Raw genomic sequence first — 13,763 nt, 5'->3', positions numbered from 1 at the left:
TTTATGTCTCTGCTGTGAACTTGAAGTGATTTCTGCTTACTGGATACCACCCTCTCCTGCAGAGTGTTTGAATGAAATGACAACTGAGACAGTTACATTACTGATACATTTTATTTCCTCTTGTGGGTTCACACAGACCATTTCCCAAGAAGAGATGGCAGCTCCAGATTCAAGATTTGGAGAAAATAAATAATATGTATATATATACACATTGTGCCTTATTTGTAGTCATCTGTTTCTATACATCCGTATTATTTTACTACTTCTGCTTAACTCTAGCATCATCTATATTTTCAAGTAAGGAATATAGAATCACAAATAGTTACTTTTAGATGATTTTTTTTTTTTTTTTAAGTAAGTAGATAATGTACTAGCACAAGCAAAGAAATATGTGCTAATTTTGTTTATAATGAACTGAAACCACTACAGACTCCTTTCTTACCATTCACTAGCCCAAACCATTCAGCCCTGCCCTGGTGGTCTCTCTGCTGCCAGCAGTGCTAGCAGTCCATTTTGACTCAAGGATGCAGCTGCCAGCCAAATAATAGAAACCTGGCTTGGAAACTGAAACTCTCCTCTAGCTTGGCACTGATGCCCAGCTGCCAAAATGATTTGGAGATTCAGTGTTACATCCTTACTGCAGTTGTTTGCTCCATGTGATGGAGCTCCCTCAGCCAGAGCCTGGTGGGCTGGAGCACCCAGAGAGTCCAGCCACGCTTGCTTCTAAAGGAGAGTTTAGATTTATCCTCCTGGTGACACTCCTTAGAAGCACAAAGCACAGGAGGTGGAGATACTAATTGCTGACATTGCTGTCTTTCTTACAGTTTGGGTCACTAACAATTAGACTGCTGTTGCCTTCCCCCCCCCCTTCCCTCCCCCCCCAGCTATATCTGCCCAAGGCAGTGCAAGTGTTCATGACTGAATCAGCAATGCAGCCCCCTGCTCCAGTCCCTTCATACTGCCAAGAAGGCCCCTGGCTCCTCATGACACAGCTTTCCCCTGAGATCATGGGGTTCAATATCCTCTCACTGGCTGCACATGAGATTATCTCAAGAAACTGAAGGTGTAAACCCTCACCTAGAGGTTGATAGGTAATTGCCTAGTAGCTCCCGGCACTGCTGTTTCACTTTCCAGTCACTTATTGTTTGTGGTCTTAATGACTTTCTCATCTGCTGCCCTCTCCCTTTTTCTCCCAGCTAATATCAATGTCTCTTCTTTCAGCTCTGCCCACTCCTCCTTCCCATAACACAGCAACAGCTTATGTTCAGAGTTGGAAATGTTCCATTTTCTCTTACCAGCTCCTAAAAGAAGCCTGTGTTAAACAAAGCAATTAATTCTGTCACCATGAGCCGCAATGAGAGCACAAACCACCTTGACTTAAAATATTGGTCATAAAGATGCGTTGTTTTTTGTTGTTGTTGTTTGTTTGTTTTGTTTGTTTGTTTTTAAATGTATTTTAAGTAACTAAAACTGTAGTGGTTGTGAAAGGGAATTGGTGCCCTAAAGAGGGAGGTCAGTCAAGAGCTCCTGTTCTCTTGTCTATTTTGGCAGTTGACATCTTTTCCAGAATAACCACTTTCCAAAGTCACTTCAGTTTAGCGTTCCCATCTCTAGGCTCACTGGAGCTGTGAAGAGACCAGAGCAGACATTCCAGTAAAGATAGTGTATTTAGCATTTTAACCATTTGAATTTTGTGCTAATTTCCACCAAAGGCAAAATACAATCCAGAGCCCAATCTCAACTCTAAATGTCTTTACAGTTATGGTGAAAGAAAGACATAGCAGGAAACTTTGTATTTAAAATTTTATATCAATCCTTGCTTTGAAAGTAAAGCAAACATCTGTGACAACATCCCTCCCTCCTTAGACAGCTACAGGCAGTGATAATGTGACTTTGTGCCTGTCAAAGACTCACTCTTTGCTTTAGTTTTCTGGTGGTTTGGTACAAGAGATTATGACATCCTTGCTCCAGTTAATTGCCACAGTGCCATCCATAGGAGCTTTCAGCAATAATGCCCTGAAACAACAGAGCAAAGACAAGTGTTGTTGATACTTGGGAAGGAGAAGAATCATTGAGATAGTAGTGAATGTAAAATAAGACCAGTAGTGTGCTCCTCTACTTTGAATCACACTCCACGCTGCTAGAAGTGTTTCTCCTCGTTAGGAGGAAAAAAAAAAAAAAAAAAGAAAAAAAAAAAAAAGTATTATTTTAAATAAATAAAGCTTGTGACTGGAAGCTTTTAGTTGCTTATTACAGCTGTATTTCCCTTTCCATTAAGATAAATATTCTTCAAGGTATTTCTTTCAGTACCTCATCAGTGACTTGGTGTTTTAGTTATTGCTGCCTGGCCTTGCATATGTACTGCTTCTTCACCTTAAAAGAAGTATAGTTAAAATTAAAGCGGATATTTTATTGATGTATCCTGTTGAGTAGTGAGCAGTTTGAGATTAAAAACTAGAGGAAATTAACTGGAGAAAACAGTGCTTGAAGAGATGTAAAGCTCACCTGGCAGAGCTTGTGGCCCCCAGGCACATTCAATTACACCAATATAATTCCTGGAAATGTTTGTCTAACCTATTCTTTAAAAACACAAGAGACTGCAATTCTACAACTGCCCCAGGCTGTGTACATCAGCACTTCACCATCCTTATGACTAGAAATTCCTCTTTTAAGACCCAAACTAAATTTCCCTTTACTGAAATTCTTCCCTTTACTCTTAGTGTACATGAGGAATAATTTATAACTATTCTTTCTACAAAAATAGTATATATATACATATATGTATATTATAAGACCATTATTGTGCATTTTGGACTTTTTCAGACTGAACAATTCCATCGAGTCTTTCCTCACAAGCCTTGTCTACTAAAACACCATTTTCATTGATTGATTGATTGATTTTAAAGAGTCCAGACCCTTCTCAGAACTAATTCAGCTCAGCAGAAAAATAGAATTTAGCTCTAGGTTTAATACCAGGTCCAGATACATGATTTAGCTGTTTGTAGTGTATGTCTTCAAAAGAGAAGAGGGTGTCTAAGCTTCTCATAGTCAATGGGAATCCAGCTAATTCAGTCAGTGGAGTCTAGAGAGTTATTCAGCTCATCCAAAAGCAGATAGATTTAGTCAGATGAATAAGTCTGAAGACTCCACTTGGCTCAGTGCAGCTCTCTAAATATGGATTTCTAGTGCTATTTGAGATGTCTTTGAATATTCTACAACCAAACTGATCCCACAGCTGATGTGTAGACTCTTACACTGCAAAATTAAGGTCAATACAGATTTAGAGCACAATAAGAAGCTGTCCACACAGCCTACAATGGTCATATCTTACATGTTTATGAAAAATATTGTATTGACTACAAATAGTTGATCTTATCAGAATGGAAGAATATATTTGTTTCCATTCAGAGTATTTCATTCTGCTATGCCAATTCTGACATTCCTTGACAGCCTGTGCTGGAAGCCAAAAGGGACTCTAAAATCTAAAATTATTTTTATTCTAAACTAAGGAGATGAATATGCTTGCTTGTACAATAGAATGTTATGTTATCTGACTTTTTCATCTTTCAGCCTACAAGATGTGAGATGCTGTGATGGCTAAACCACCCTCGTCTTCATGGTGCACAAATATATACATGAGTTAAATGATTGCTTGCAGCTTCTGTTTTCACTTTAAAAATGCCATCTATAAAAATGGATGGCCTGTCAAAGTTTCATTCAATTTGGAGAAATTCATTTCTCCAAGATGTAGAAAGTAGAATCAAGAGAATCATTTGTGCTAGTGGTACATATGACATAATGGATGAGTGAAAGTTATTGTTCAATAAAAAGTAATTTTATCTGGGTTGGAAACTCCCTTCTCATATCATTTTGGATCAGATTTTCATGAAGGGAACAGTAGACAAGATGACTAAAACAGGGAGGGTAGAAAGGAATCTTGGAGATATGACAAGTTCTTAAGCTCATCAAAAACCTGCAGAACTCATCAAAAAAAAAAAAAAAAAAAGAAAAAGGAAAAAAAAAAAAAAGAAACCTCCAAAACTGCTTTAGATACTGTGCTAAGTGGGAAGATCGTGCCAGGGGTAGGAGGGAATGAAGCTGGTTTAGTAAGCAGCCTATTGCTGGATCACCTGGGTGAAAATTATTCCTTTACTAACAAGAGCATTAGCTCTTCCACATAGACTTCGTTTCTTAGCCCCCCTCTAGATATTGGTTTGGGGCTGTTCAGGTGTGATTAGTTGTTTTCTAGGGGAATGCTGATGTACTGAGGGAGCAGAGACTTGCAGTCAGCCTCAAGCAACAGCCCCTTCAGCAGTCATGCTTCCCATCGGTCTCCTCGTTTGCTCTCTGCAGGTTGTTGCAAGTGGTTTGTCCTCACCTTTTCTCCCCTCTTGACCTGAGAAAAGTCAGTCTTGTTTCTGCTTATCCTCCTGAGCACATGAAGCAGTTGCAGCCAACATGGCAATTCACGTCAGTATTATTTTACCTCACCTTAAACAACTCATTTCAAAACAAACAAATAAACAAAACAAACAAAAAACCTGCCAAAAGATAAGCTGTAGTGATGCTTTGATGCTCAAACATTAAACAAACAAACAAAAAAAAGGCAGAACACAGAATTTTGGCTAAACATTTCCTGACCTAAAGCTTTTTCCAGCTACTAGACAGCCAATTAATAAAATTTAACTCCATGTTCCAGGGTGCCCATGTGCACATTTGGTTTTGTGTTCTTGGCTGTTTATTTGACAACCCTTCCTTCCTGACACATTGTGCAATACTGCTGGTTAGTTTTAGGAAGAAACTGGATGTGAAAATACCCAGTGAGACTGATTATATTCCTGCTGTTAAAGCATGTTCTCCTGAGGCACATTTAGCTACACTTTGAATAATGTCTCAGTCAAAATTACCTCTTTTTTTTTTTTTTTTTTTTTTGACAGATAAGTAACAAGCATGCAGTGGTGCTGCAGTTCATTTTGTAAGTTTTAGAACAAAGTAGTAATGTTTCTACCAACAATATTGTTTCTTGTGTATGTAATTGAATTCAATGCAGTGAATGTATTCCGTTGCTAATCTATGCCACTAGACTTAGTATGTGGAAATGCACAGTGTCTTCATTTTTTGTCCTTCTCTCCAACAATACATCAGCTATACACTACAAAAACTGGGGACATATCATAAAATTGGAACCTGCCAAATTGCAAAGACCTGTTGCTACTTTAATTCTTTAGCTGCTTTAATTCTTTAATTTAAATGTTAATTTAATTTCTTGTCCAATTAATCTTCCCTTTCTTCCCTTTTCTGCCTAATTTTTTCCTCAAGATGCTCCATTGTTTATCCCAGATGTCCTGAAATTCAATATATTAAAATATTTAATCAACATTCATTTGCCTACAATATACATTGAAATGCAAACCTTCACCAGTAAGTCAAGACACACTCAGGAGACATTTAAGTCTAGAATTTTCTGGTGTTGATATTTTCTTGTTCTGATATTGCTGTTCTACATTGAAAAGGTTTAGATATTGTTTTATTAATTATCGCTTGTGGGATCACAGTAGGAATTCATAGCTGTGCACCAGCTCCCAGGAGTACAGAGTAAGAGGCGGCAGCAGCAGCAGCCACTCCTACAGCCTCTGTGAGGGGTGCTACTCGATTCTCCAAGCCAGCTTGCTTTTACTGATCAACACAAAGGGCAGCAACAGGGAGGAAAAAAAAAAAAAAAAAAAAAAAAAAGGGTACCATTTGAGTTAAGAGTTTCAGGCTCTTCAGCAGCTACTTCCTTTTCAGTTAATGGAGAAGAATATCTGGATTTAGCTAAACAAGCCTGTAAGACTTAAAAAACACAGGGTGTTGAAAGCAGGAGAATCACATCAAGGGTTTGGGAATGCTGGGACTCTTTGTCAAGACTTTCCATGTCAATGTCAAAAATCCCCTTGACCTCAATATCTACCTTGACAGCCCCTTGGTAGGGCTCCTGTGTTCTAAGTGACATGAGTCAAGGACAACTTTCCACTTAGTTCATCCGAGGATTCACACTTACATAAAGGCTTTTAAGGTTGGACCCTAAACCTTTTTAAGGTTTAAAGGGCTTTTCCCTTTACATTAGGGAATAAACACTTGAAATTCTTTAAGATCATTATTGTTACTTGAAAAGAAATACTGTATATGCACCATCTGTGAACAGACTTTTCTGTTTCAAAGTCATAACAATATGCCCCAACCAAAAACAGTAAAATGCAGTAAACAATCCTCTACTCATCCTTACCAAGCACTTTGGGGTCCACTTGTGAAAAGTGCTACAGAATTTCCCATTATGAAAATTACTGCTATTAAAACTGAATTTGATTTCGATGGGGGACACAATTTTTGAAGCAAAGCTGTGGCTAAATAAAAGTGAATTTGTATTATCCCTCAAAGCTTTTCTAAACACATCTAAGCAAGATATCAACAGCTGAGACTGTTAACTGTGGGAGCACATTATTTTTGCTTAAGAACATTGCTTGTCATTTTGTATAAAGAAAAAAAATACATTACTTTCAGAATTTCCAATCACTATGTAATCTTAAAATAGTTTCCATCAATCTCCTAGAAAGAAAAACAAATATGCCCCCAAATTAGCAAGAAAATATAGAGGATTTACATTGTAATTCTAAGAGGGAGTGGATTGCCATACTTCCATCAAATTGTTCAAAACATCCATAATACAACAATTCTTAATTAAATGACTAAAACTGCTCCCTTCACTTCTGCTAATGAAATCTAGAGTCCATCTTCTGCTATGCACAATTTCTCTTTTCTTTGGATGAAGTCTCACTTTTGTCATCATGAGAAGAAACATTTACTAATAAGATCATTTTCTTTGTGTGGGCAGACATCTGTTTCCAATTTAGCTTTTGAAATCCTGGCAGAGTCTCTATCAGCTTACAATGATGTGACAATGTTCATCCTATTGTGCTTCACAGAGAGAATCTTTCCAAAAGTTTGGTGCATTCAGATGTATTAAAAAATACAATTATGTTAGCTCCCAGTTTGATGGTCTCACAGTAATAAGATTTTTTTGACAGATACCTTCTTACACTTTTTGCAGAATAAAAGCAAACTATTCTGACTGCATCATTTACTCTGTTTGGTGTTAGGAAAGCATTCAAACACCTAAATGTTGTTAAAATTCACGTTCTTTATTGCTGGTACAGAACGGTCACACACAAGAGAATATAAATCTCAATAGAAATTAGGGAAACATTACAGAGACAGGGATAAGGATGTTACCGGGACAGATACATATTCTCTATGAGCTGAAAAATCTTTTGTTTCTTATTTTCCAGAAGATATAGTTATTTTTAATATTTCAGAAATTAACTAAATAAAGCAAGGTTTTCAGAAGCAGAGAAGTGAGGGAGTGAGCAAATAAATAAAATGTTGGCATCTCACGGACAAAGAAGGCAGTAATAATTGTAAGGGAACTATAAGGTATGTGCATCCCAATACAGTGTTCCTTCTTCAGTTTTCAATATTACTGTTCTCTTCTCACTGATCTCCTTACTTAGTTCCTGTGATTGCTTGATATCAGCTTGGGACTTAAGACATGGAAGCTCAGCAGAGCTGCCTGAACACAGGGTTTCAGTGCCCTTAGACATACACATGGGCTCCCCCAGGGGTACTGCAGGATATACTGAAGACCTTCACCCACCTGTAGCAACCAACAGAGGCCAGGCAGGGTACCCAGATCAGCTCAGATACCTCTAGATTGTTGTGTTTAGGGACCTGAATTAAGCCAAATAACTGCAATGCCTGCAATAGCTTTTTCTATATTGTATGATATACTGGTATTTCAAAAAGTTGCACTGGCATTTTCCATGATGAGTAAATAGGACCTTACTTCTTTCTATTTCATTGTTTTTAAATACTCTTTTCTAGACCCATTTTTACCAATGGAAATGTTTCTGGCCTTCTTTTATTTGTCATTGATGATATACTTCTAGATTACACACAAATATTTATGACAATAGTGAAGAGTGAAACATACTGTTTCAATAACTAATACTGATTAATTTTATTACAACTAACAATCTTTGGAGCTTGGTGGAGGGGAGTTTTCAGGATCTGCAGTACATTCACGCAGAGATTTCTTCAGGCTGAATGTCTTTGGATGAGATGTCTTTCAGATAAGCAATGTTGAAGTGTACATTGTGCCAACTTTATAGTTAGTGAGAGTAATTCAATCTGCAGAGTCCCATGTCTGTTTATAAAAAGAAATTCATGTGAAAGAAATAAAAGCAATTTCAGTAACATGCAAGTAAATTGGAAGCGGGAACTGCAAAGGAATCAGCTTTATGTTACACATTGCCTTAAAATGGTGCAAGTGGTTTTAGAAGAGCTATGCAAAATGTATAATTATAGCACTCTTTAATGTATATTTCCCCTTCTTTACTTAGCAACAATCAAACACAAAATTCTGCTTGGATTTCTAAATGATTCTTCATTCTTATCTGAATAGCTGTTTTTTCTTGAATAAATGATCAAAAGCAAAATGTAATATATATTCAGTCTTTTCTAGGTCAATTCATGGTCTGCCCTTATTTTAAAAATTAACATAATTTCTATAGTAGCAGTCCAGGGAATTCCAATTTACAATCACTGTTACTTCAAATCTTCGGGCATTATATTCTGATGTCTTTTAAAGATGGTATTTTCTGATAATCGGTTTATTTTCATTAGTTGCTTGTTGATTCAAGTGGAATCAGCACTTTTGTTACTAAGTGAAACTGGAACACAGTAAAATGTTCTGTTTACTTTCATTTGAAGTATTAATTTCCTTAGGGGAAAAATTCTAAGGCATAGATCTTAAAAATGCCAGTAAAACACTGGTTTAATTCTGAAAAATAAACAAGCTGAAGACATCTAGAGCTCATTGTCATAGAGAACTTCAAATAATCCACTATAGGCTCACTTTAGGGTCTATAATATAATGCTAGTTCTGAGTACTGCTGGGAAACCAGGACCAAGTAATTCCCTACATTTGTAATCATGTTGGATCAACTAAAAATAAAAATAAAAACAAACATTATGACTGTAATAGAGAAAATACAGGAGTAAAATAAAAATCAGCTTTTCCTCTTCTAACACAATAATACAGAAATTAATACATAACAGGACAGCTCACCCAGTGTTCTATTTCCAGTCATAAAAAAAAATAAATAAATATTAATTGCATTAAACATAAGTGTGCAATAATGTAAGATGGAAAATATTATTTTTTCTAACCCAGACTGATGAATATCTGATACCTCAAAGTAATGGGGAAGCTCATGCATTGTATCTGCATTGGTACTGTTGAGTCATAACCAATGTTGAACATCCCATGTAGTTTGTTATTAACAGGAAACAGCAATCAATACAGATATTCTCACTTTGATCATCCTGTAGCACCAACAATGAGTTAATCTTGTATTACATATCTTACATGTTGATGCTGGATCAACATGGCACTGTCACTGGAAAGGACTAGGGCAGGGTTTTCATGCACTGGGTGTCTTCTTATTGGGAACAGACCCTGTTATAGAAATTACTAACATCACCTTCTCAATCAGTGTAGCAAAATCCCAAGAGCCTTTTTCTTTGGCTCTCAAAATATGTTGATGTATGATTCTGTAGAACATATTTAATAAAAGAAGGAAGAAAATACATAAATGTCTTATTAGACAAGAAAGTAATTTCATGCTCTTCAGTTCTTTTTGATTCTTACTAAAATACTAGATGTTTTTTCCATTTCTAACAAATGACTTTCTCATAATTCTCCAGGAAAGTCGTTCAGATCTTTAATGTCATTCTATTTGGAGTAAATTGTCACAAAATAGTGAGCATTTCCCCTAGTTCTCCTATCCTTTGTTTGGTTGTGAACTCTTGATTCTATCACACACCCAAGTATTCTGTCAGTCTATTAAGTGCTCAAGTGCTCTAGCAAAACCTGGGATAGACAACACAACAAATCTCTGTTACATGACGTTATTTCCATTAGGAGTAATGTTCTGCACTGCAGCAAAATGCATTAACAGCATTGCATTATAAGGTTATAATGGAGCTACTGATGCATGTCACCACTCAGCATAGTTCATTATCTTGTGATTAAGGTATGTGGCAAGATAAGCGCAGTTTTACAGATACTTTTCAGAACAACTTTTGAAGAATGAAAAAAAAAAAATACTTTCAGCTAAAAGGCTTTGCTTGTCTTTCGTTTTGTGTTTTCTTTCTGAAATCCTACATACTCATTATATTCTTATTTTGAAACTTGAATGACAATCAACATTTTCTACAAGATAACAAGGGAGTAGAGCAAAATAACTCTAAAGAAAAAGACATGTTAACATTTCCTCCAAGGGAACATAACTCATTAACAGCTTCACAGTATTCAGAACTATTTTGACAGAAGTAATCTGTGCTCCCTCCTTTTCTTCATGCATGAATTAAAATTGTAATTACTGCATCTGTAGAAAAATCACCACCTAATATACAAATGTCTGTCCAGAGATAATTTTTCTCTCTCCCTTGCAATTCATTTAATAGTCGCAGTTCTTCTGTGGCTTCAAGGAGACTAGTGAAGTTTCATTACAGTGCCATCTTATTTCATTGTTTAAGTCTGTGGCCAATGTTAGATAACAAAGTATAACATCAAATTTATCCTTGCAGGCACGGAGTCATTTGTTGCATTCTGGCTTATTTGAAAATACTGGAAAAATCTTCTTTGTCTCTTTTCACAATTATCTCAGAAAGTACATGGTTTTTTTTCTGCTATATTACAGTCTACATTCAGAGAAACAGGGATGTACTTCTGCTGCTCCTGAGATTAGAGGAAGAGTAGCACCTAGAAGAAAAGGCACCTAAGTGATGTAAACATTCAGCTTTGCCTTTACAGATGTCAAAGTCAGCATTTCTCATAATGCCATAGTCTTATACCATAGTTCCTGAAATGAATCTACTCTTTCTTGACAGTAGAAGTCTTACATTTGAAGATCTTGTTTTTTCAGTAGATAGCCTTCTATGTAACAAAAAGATATGAACTATGCGAAATGAAGCAGTTAGTGGACCATAACAGAAAATCAAAGACAGACATAGAAGGTTCCATGGCTACGTGACACTGGCTACATGACACTGCCTACCATTAGCAAAAGTATAGAAACAAAGACAATCTCATTTAACACTGAATGACTTCTTCACACTAACATGTCTTTATAGGATAATAACAAATTCTTTTTTTCTTTAATAATAACAATAGTAATAATAGTAATAATAATGCAAGGAATAATTCATATTTCCTTTCCTTTCCTTTCCTTTCCTTTCCTTTCCTTTCCTTTCCTTTCCTTTCCTTTCCTTTCCTTTCCTTTCCTTTCCTTTCCTTTCCTTTCCTTTCCTTTCCTTTCCTTTCCTTTCCTTTCCTTTCCTTTCCTTTCCTTTCCTTTCCTTTCCTTTCCTTTCCTTTCAAGAAATGTTCCCACCATCCTGCATAAAACACTGCAGTCACTGTGCCAGCAGAAGCCATTGACTACCACCCCTTTCCCTCTTCTATATAGCTCAAACTCCAGGTGAAACCTCCAGCAGGACACAGGGACCTTCTTCCTCTTCAGAACTGCCTAGTAGCACATCCGCTCTCAGAGGGCTTTGAACATCCCTCATTGGGTTCAAGGGTTAGCAGAGCCCTAGATGGTGCAGCAGGCAAGCAGGCAGAGGGACCTGGCACACCTTGTCATTACCCACACACTAATCTCCACCAAATTCCTGTGTGTTGGCCTCCAATTCAAAAACGAGCATGCCCCAGTGATGGGACTGATCCTGGCATAGATATGTAATGTAATGGGATGTCATATCCAGGCACAATTTCGGAAGTCTTTTGCCTGAGGATGGGAGCAGTGTGACCTCCACCAGGGCAAAGGCATGTGTGGGAGACATGTGGGAGGTAGCCAACAATCAAAAGTTGTCAGGTAAGAGCTGAGAAGCACCAAGAACTGCAAAGAGGCAGGATGTCCTGAATACACTGAGCTGGAGATTTGCAAAGCCTAAATCAGGAGAGTATCAGAGTAAATCAGAGTAAATCAGAGTCACTTTCTGGCTGGAGTGACTGGCCCCTCAGGTCACCTGTGCCCTGCTCTGAGGGGAGGGCACAGAGAAGGGACCCTCCATTGCCATTTCTCTTGGAGATACGTAGGCACACAACCAGAGTTCTTAATGCTCCTAGCAACTCATAATAGAAGCTACGTGACAAAATGCAGTTGTGTATTGAACAACTTTGCGTTAAGATCATTCTGTGACTGAATTATAAGTTGAACATCAGTTCACTAAACTTTCACAACTGAGTATGAGATTGGGCTCTTTTAAAACTTAATTCCTTCCATGCCCTTCCCCTGAATGTTCATGGGGCCTCCTACCCCGCAAAGCTGCAGCAGTTACGGTTTCGCAGTGAATTGGTTTAACATACACATAAATAGAAATAAAACTCAAAAAAGTTGTAGAGTAATTCAAGTCTTCTACTTGTGAAATGTCATTATGTCAATGTTAAAAAAAAAAAAAAGAAAAAAAAAAAAAGATGAAAATCAATGCAATAACTTTGTCTTTTTATTATTCTAACCATGTCCACTTTTTTGCAATTAAAGAAAAAAAAATTCAAATAAAAAAAAAAGGAAGTGAAAATAGAAAGGCAAATGCAAATTAATGACACTCCAAAAAGAAAGGAATGATAAATGTCATTTAGAATTCCTTGCTTATCTGTAATATTCATAAGTGTGTATTTATCCAAAAGCTTTGTCTCAGATCATGCAATTAATTAAACTAAAGATCTCAAGCAGGAAGAGTTGAGAGCTGTTAATAGTGTATAGCCGATAATCAAATTTGGCTCTGCTGTTTTTCTTGGGGCACATTCACATTCCTCTGTTTGCACTTGTGTGACACTAGAAAGGTGTGAGATCCATGGTTAAGCAGTACACCACCTGATAAGCAGACCCAGCTCTTCAGAATTTAAACACTTACCCATACTGTTAGTGTTAATACTTCTCAGCTCTGGCAAAAGGATGATTGTATCTGCGCATATCTTCATTTCTTTGGGAATATGCAGACAAAGGCTTTCATACCACCCATTTTACCTGAGGATAAATCAGGAAACAGGTCAGTTTTGCAATGTAAGGTCAAAGCTGAAAAACAAGAAAAGAAGAAATTGCAAGATGGTGAGGGTGAGACTTGGTTTAACATTATCAAAGAAGTTGGTGGAAAGCACGGGAGAAGTCAAAACATGGCATCAGGAAGGAGTTAGTTTCAAGTGCATCCTTTTAACAGATACTGCCCAAGCCAGTCACATGTTCCCACACTTTGGGCATACTGAAAAATTGTGACTGTAGTGACATAACAGGAAGAAACTAAAGGTTCCTCACAAAACTGGGCCAAATATTGGCCCAAACACTGGCGTGGAAGTTTTATTTGATGTTTCTGTAGACTGCACTAAATCAAGGCAGGCTCCATGAAGCCTCTTCTGGAAATGCATATCTGGGCAGGATTTGACCCCAAACTCTCTCTTTGATACTACAGGATTGTTTTTTCTAAGCTTGTTGTTCAGAGCTACATGTCTAAGTCAGGACCAAGGCATCTAAATGATAAAGCTTGTCACAATATTTAGGGAGAAAAATGTACTTGATGTATTTATCTCTCTTCATGCTAGGCAGTTTGAATCCACAGGCTGAGATTTTTCCCTCAACTAGACCTCTCTCTGACTGACCCATGGG

The 13,763-nt window shown here is 37.2% G+C and overlaps 1 long non-coding RNA gene across 1 annotated transcript in view; it reads right to left on the bottom strand.

Annotated features, from left to right (window-relative positions):
• Positions 1-899: 899 nt before the first annotated feature.
• The window catches only part of LOC113845776 (uncharacterized), a 44,372-nt gene continuing 31,508 nt past the window's right edge, over positions 900-13,763 (bottom strand). The window contains exons 2-4 of the long non-coding RNA XR_005267732.2: positions 13,018-13,130; positions 1,915-2,016; positions 900-1,625 (exon numbers count right to left, since the gene is read on the bottom strand). This is a non-coding gene — a long non-coding RNA (uncharacterized lncRNA). The remainder of the gene's footprint in view (positions 1,626-1,914; positions 2,017-13,017; positions 13,131-13,763) is intronic.

The sequence above is a fragment of the Anas platyrhynchos genome, chromosome 1 (assembly GCF_047663525.1).
Source record: "Anas platyrhynchos isolate ZD024472 breed Pekin duck chromosome 1, IASCAAS_PekinDuck_T2T, whole genome shotgun sequence".
Lineage (NCBI taxonomy): Eukaryota > Metazoa > Chordata > Aves > Anseriformes > Anatidae > Anas > Anas platyrhynchos.
Note: the sequence above shows the minus strand (reverse complement) of the source record. Positions and strands in the feature narration are given on the sequence as shown.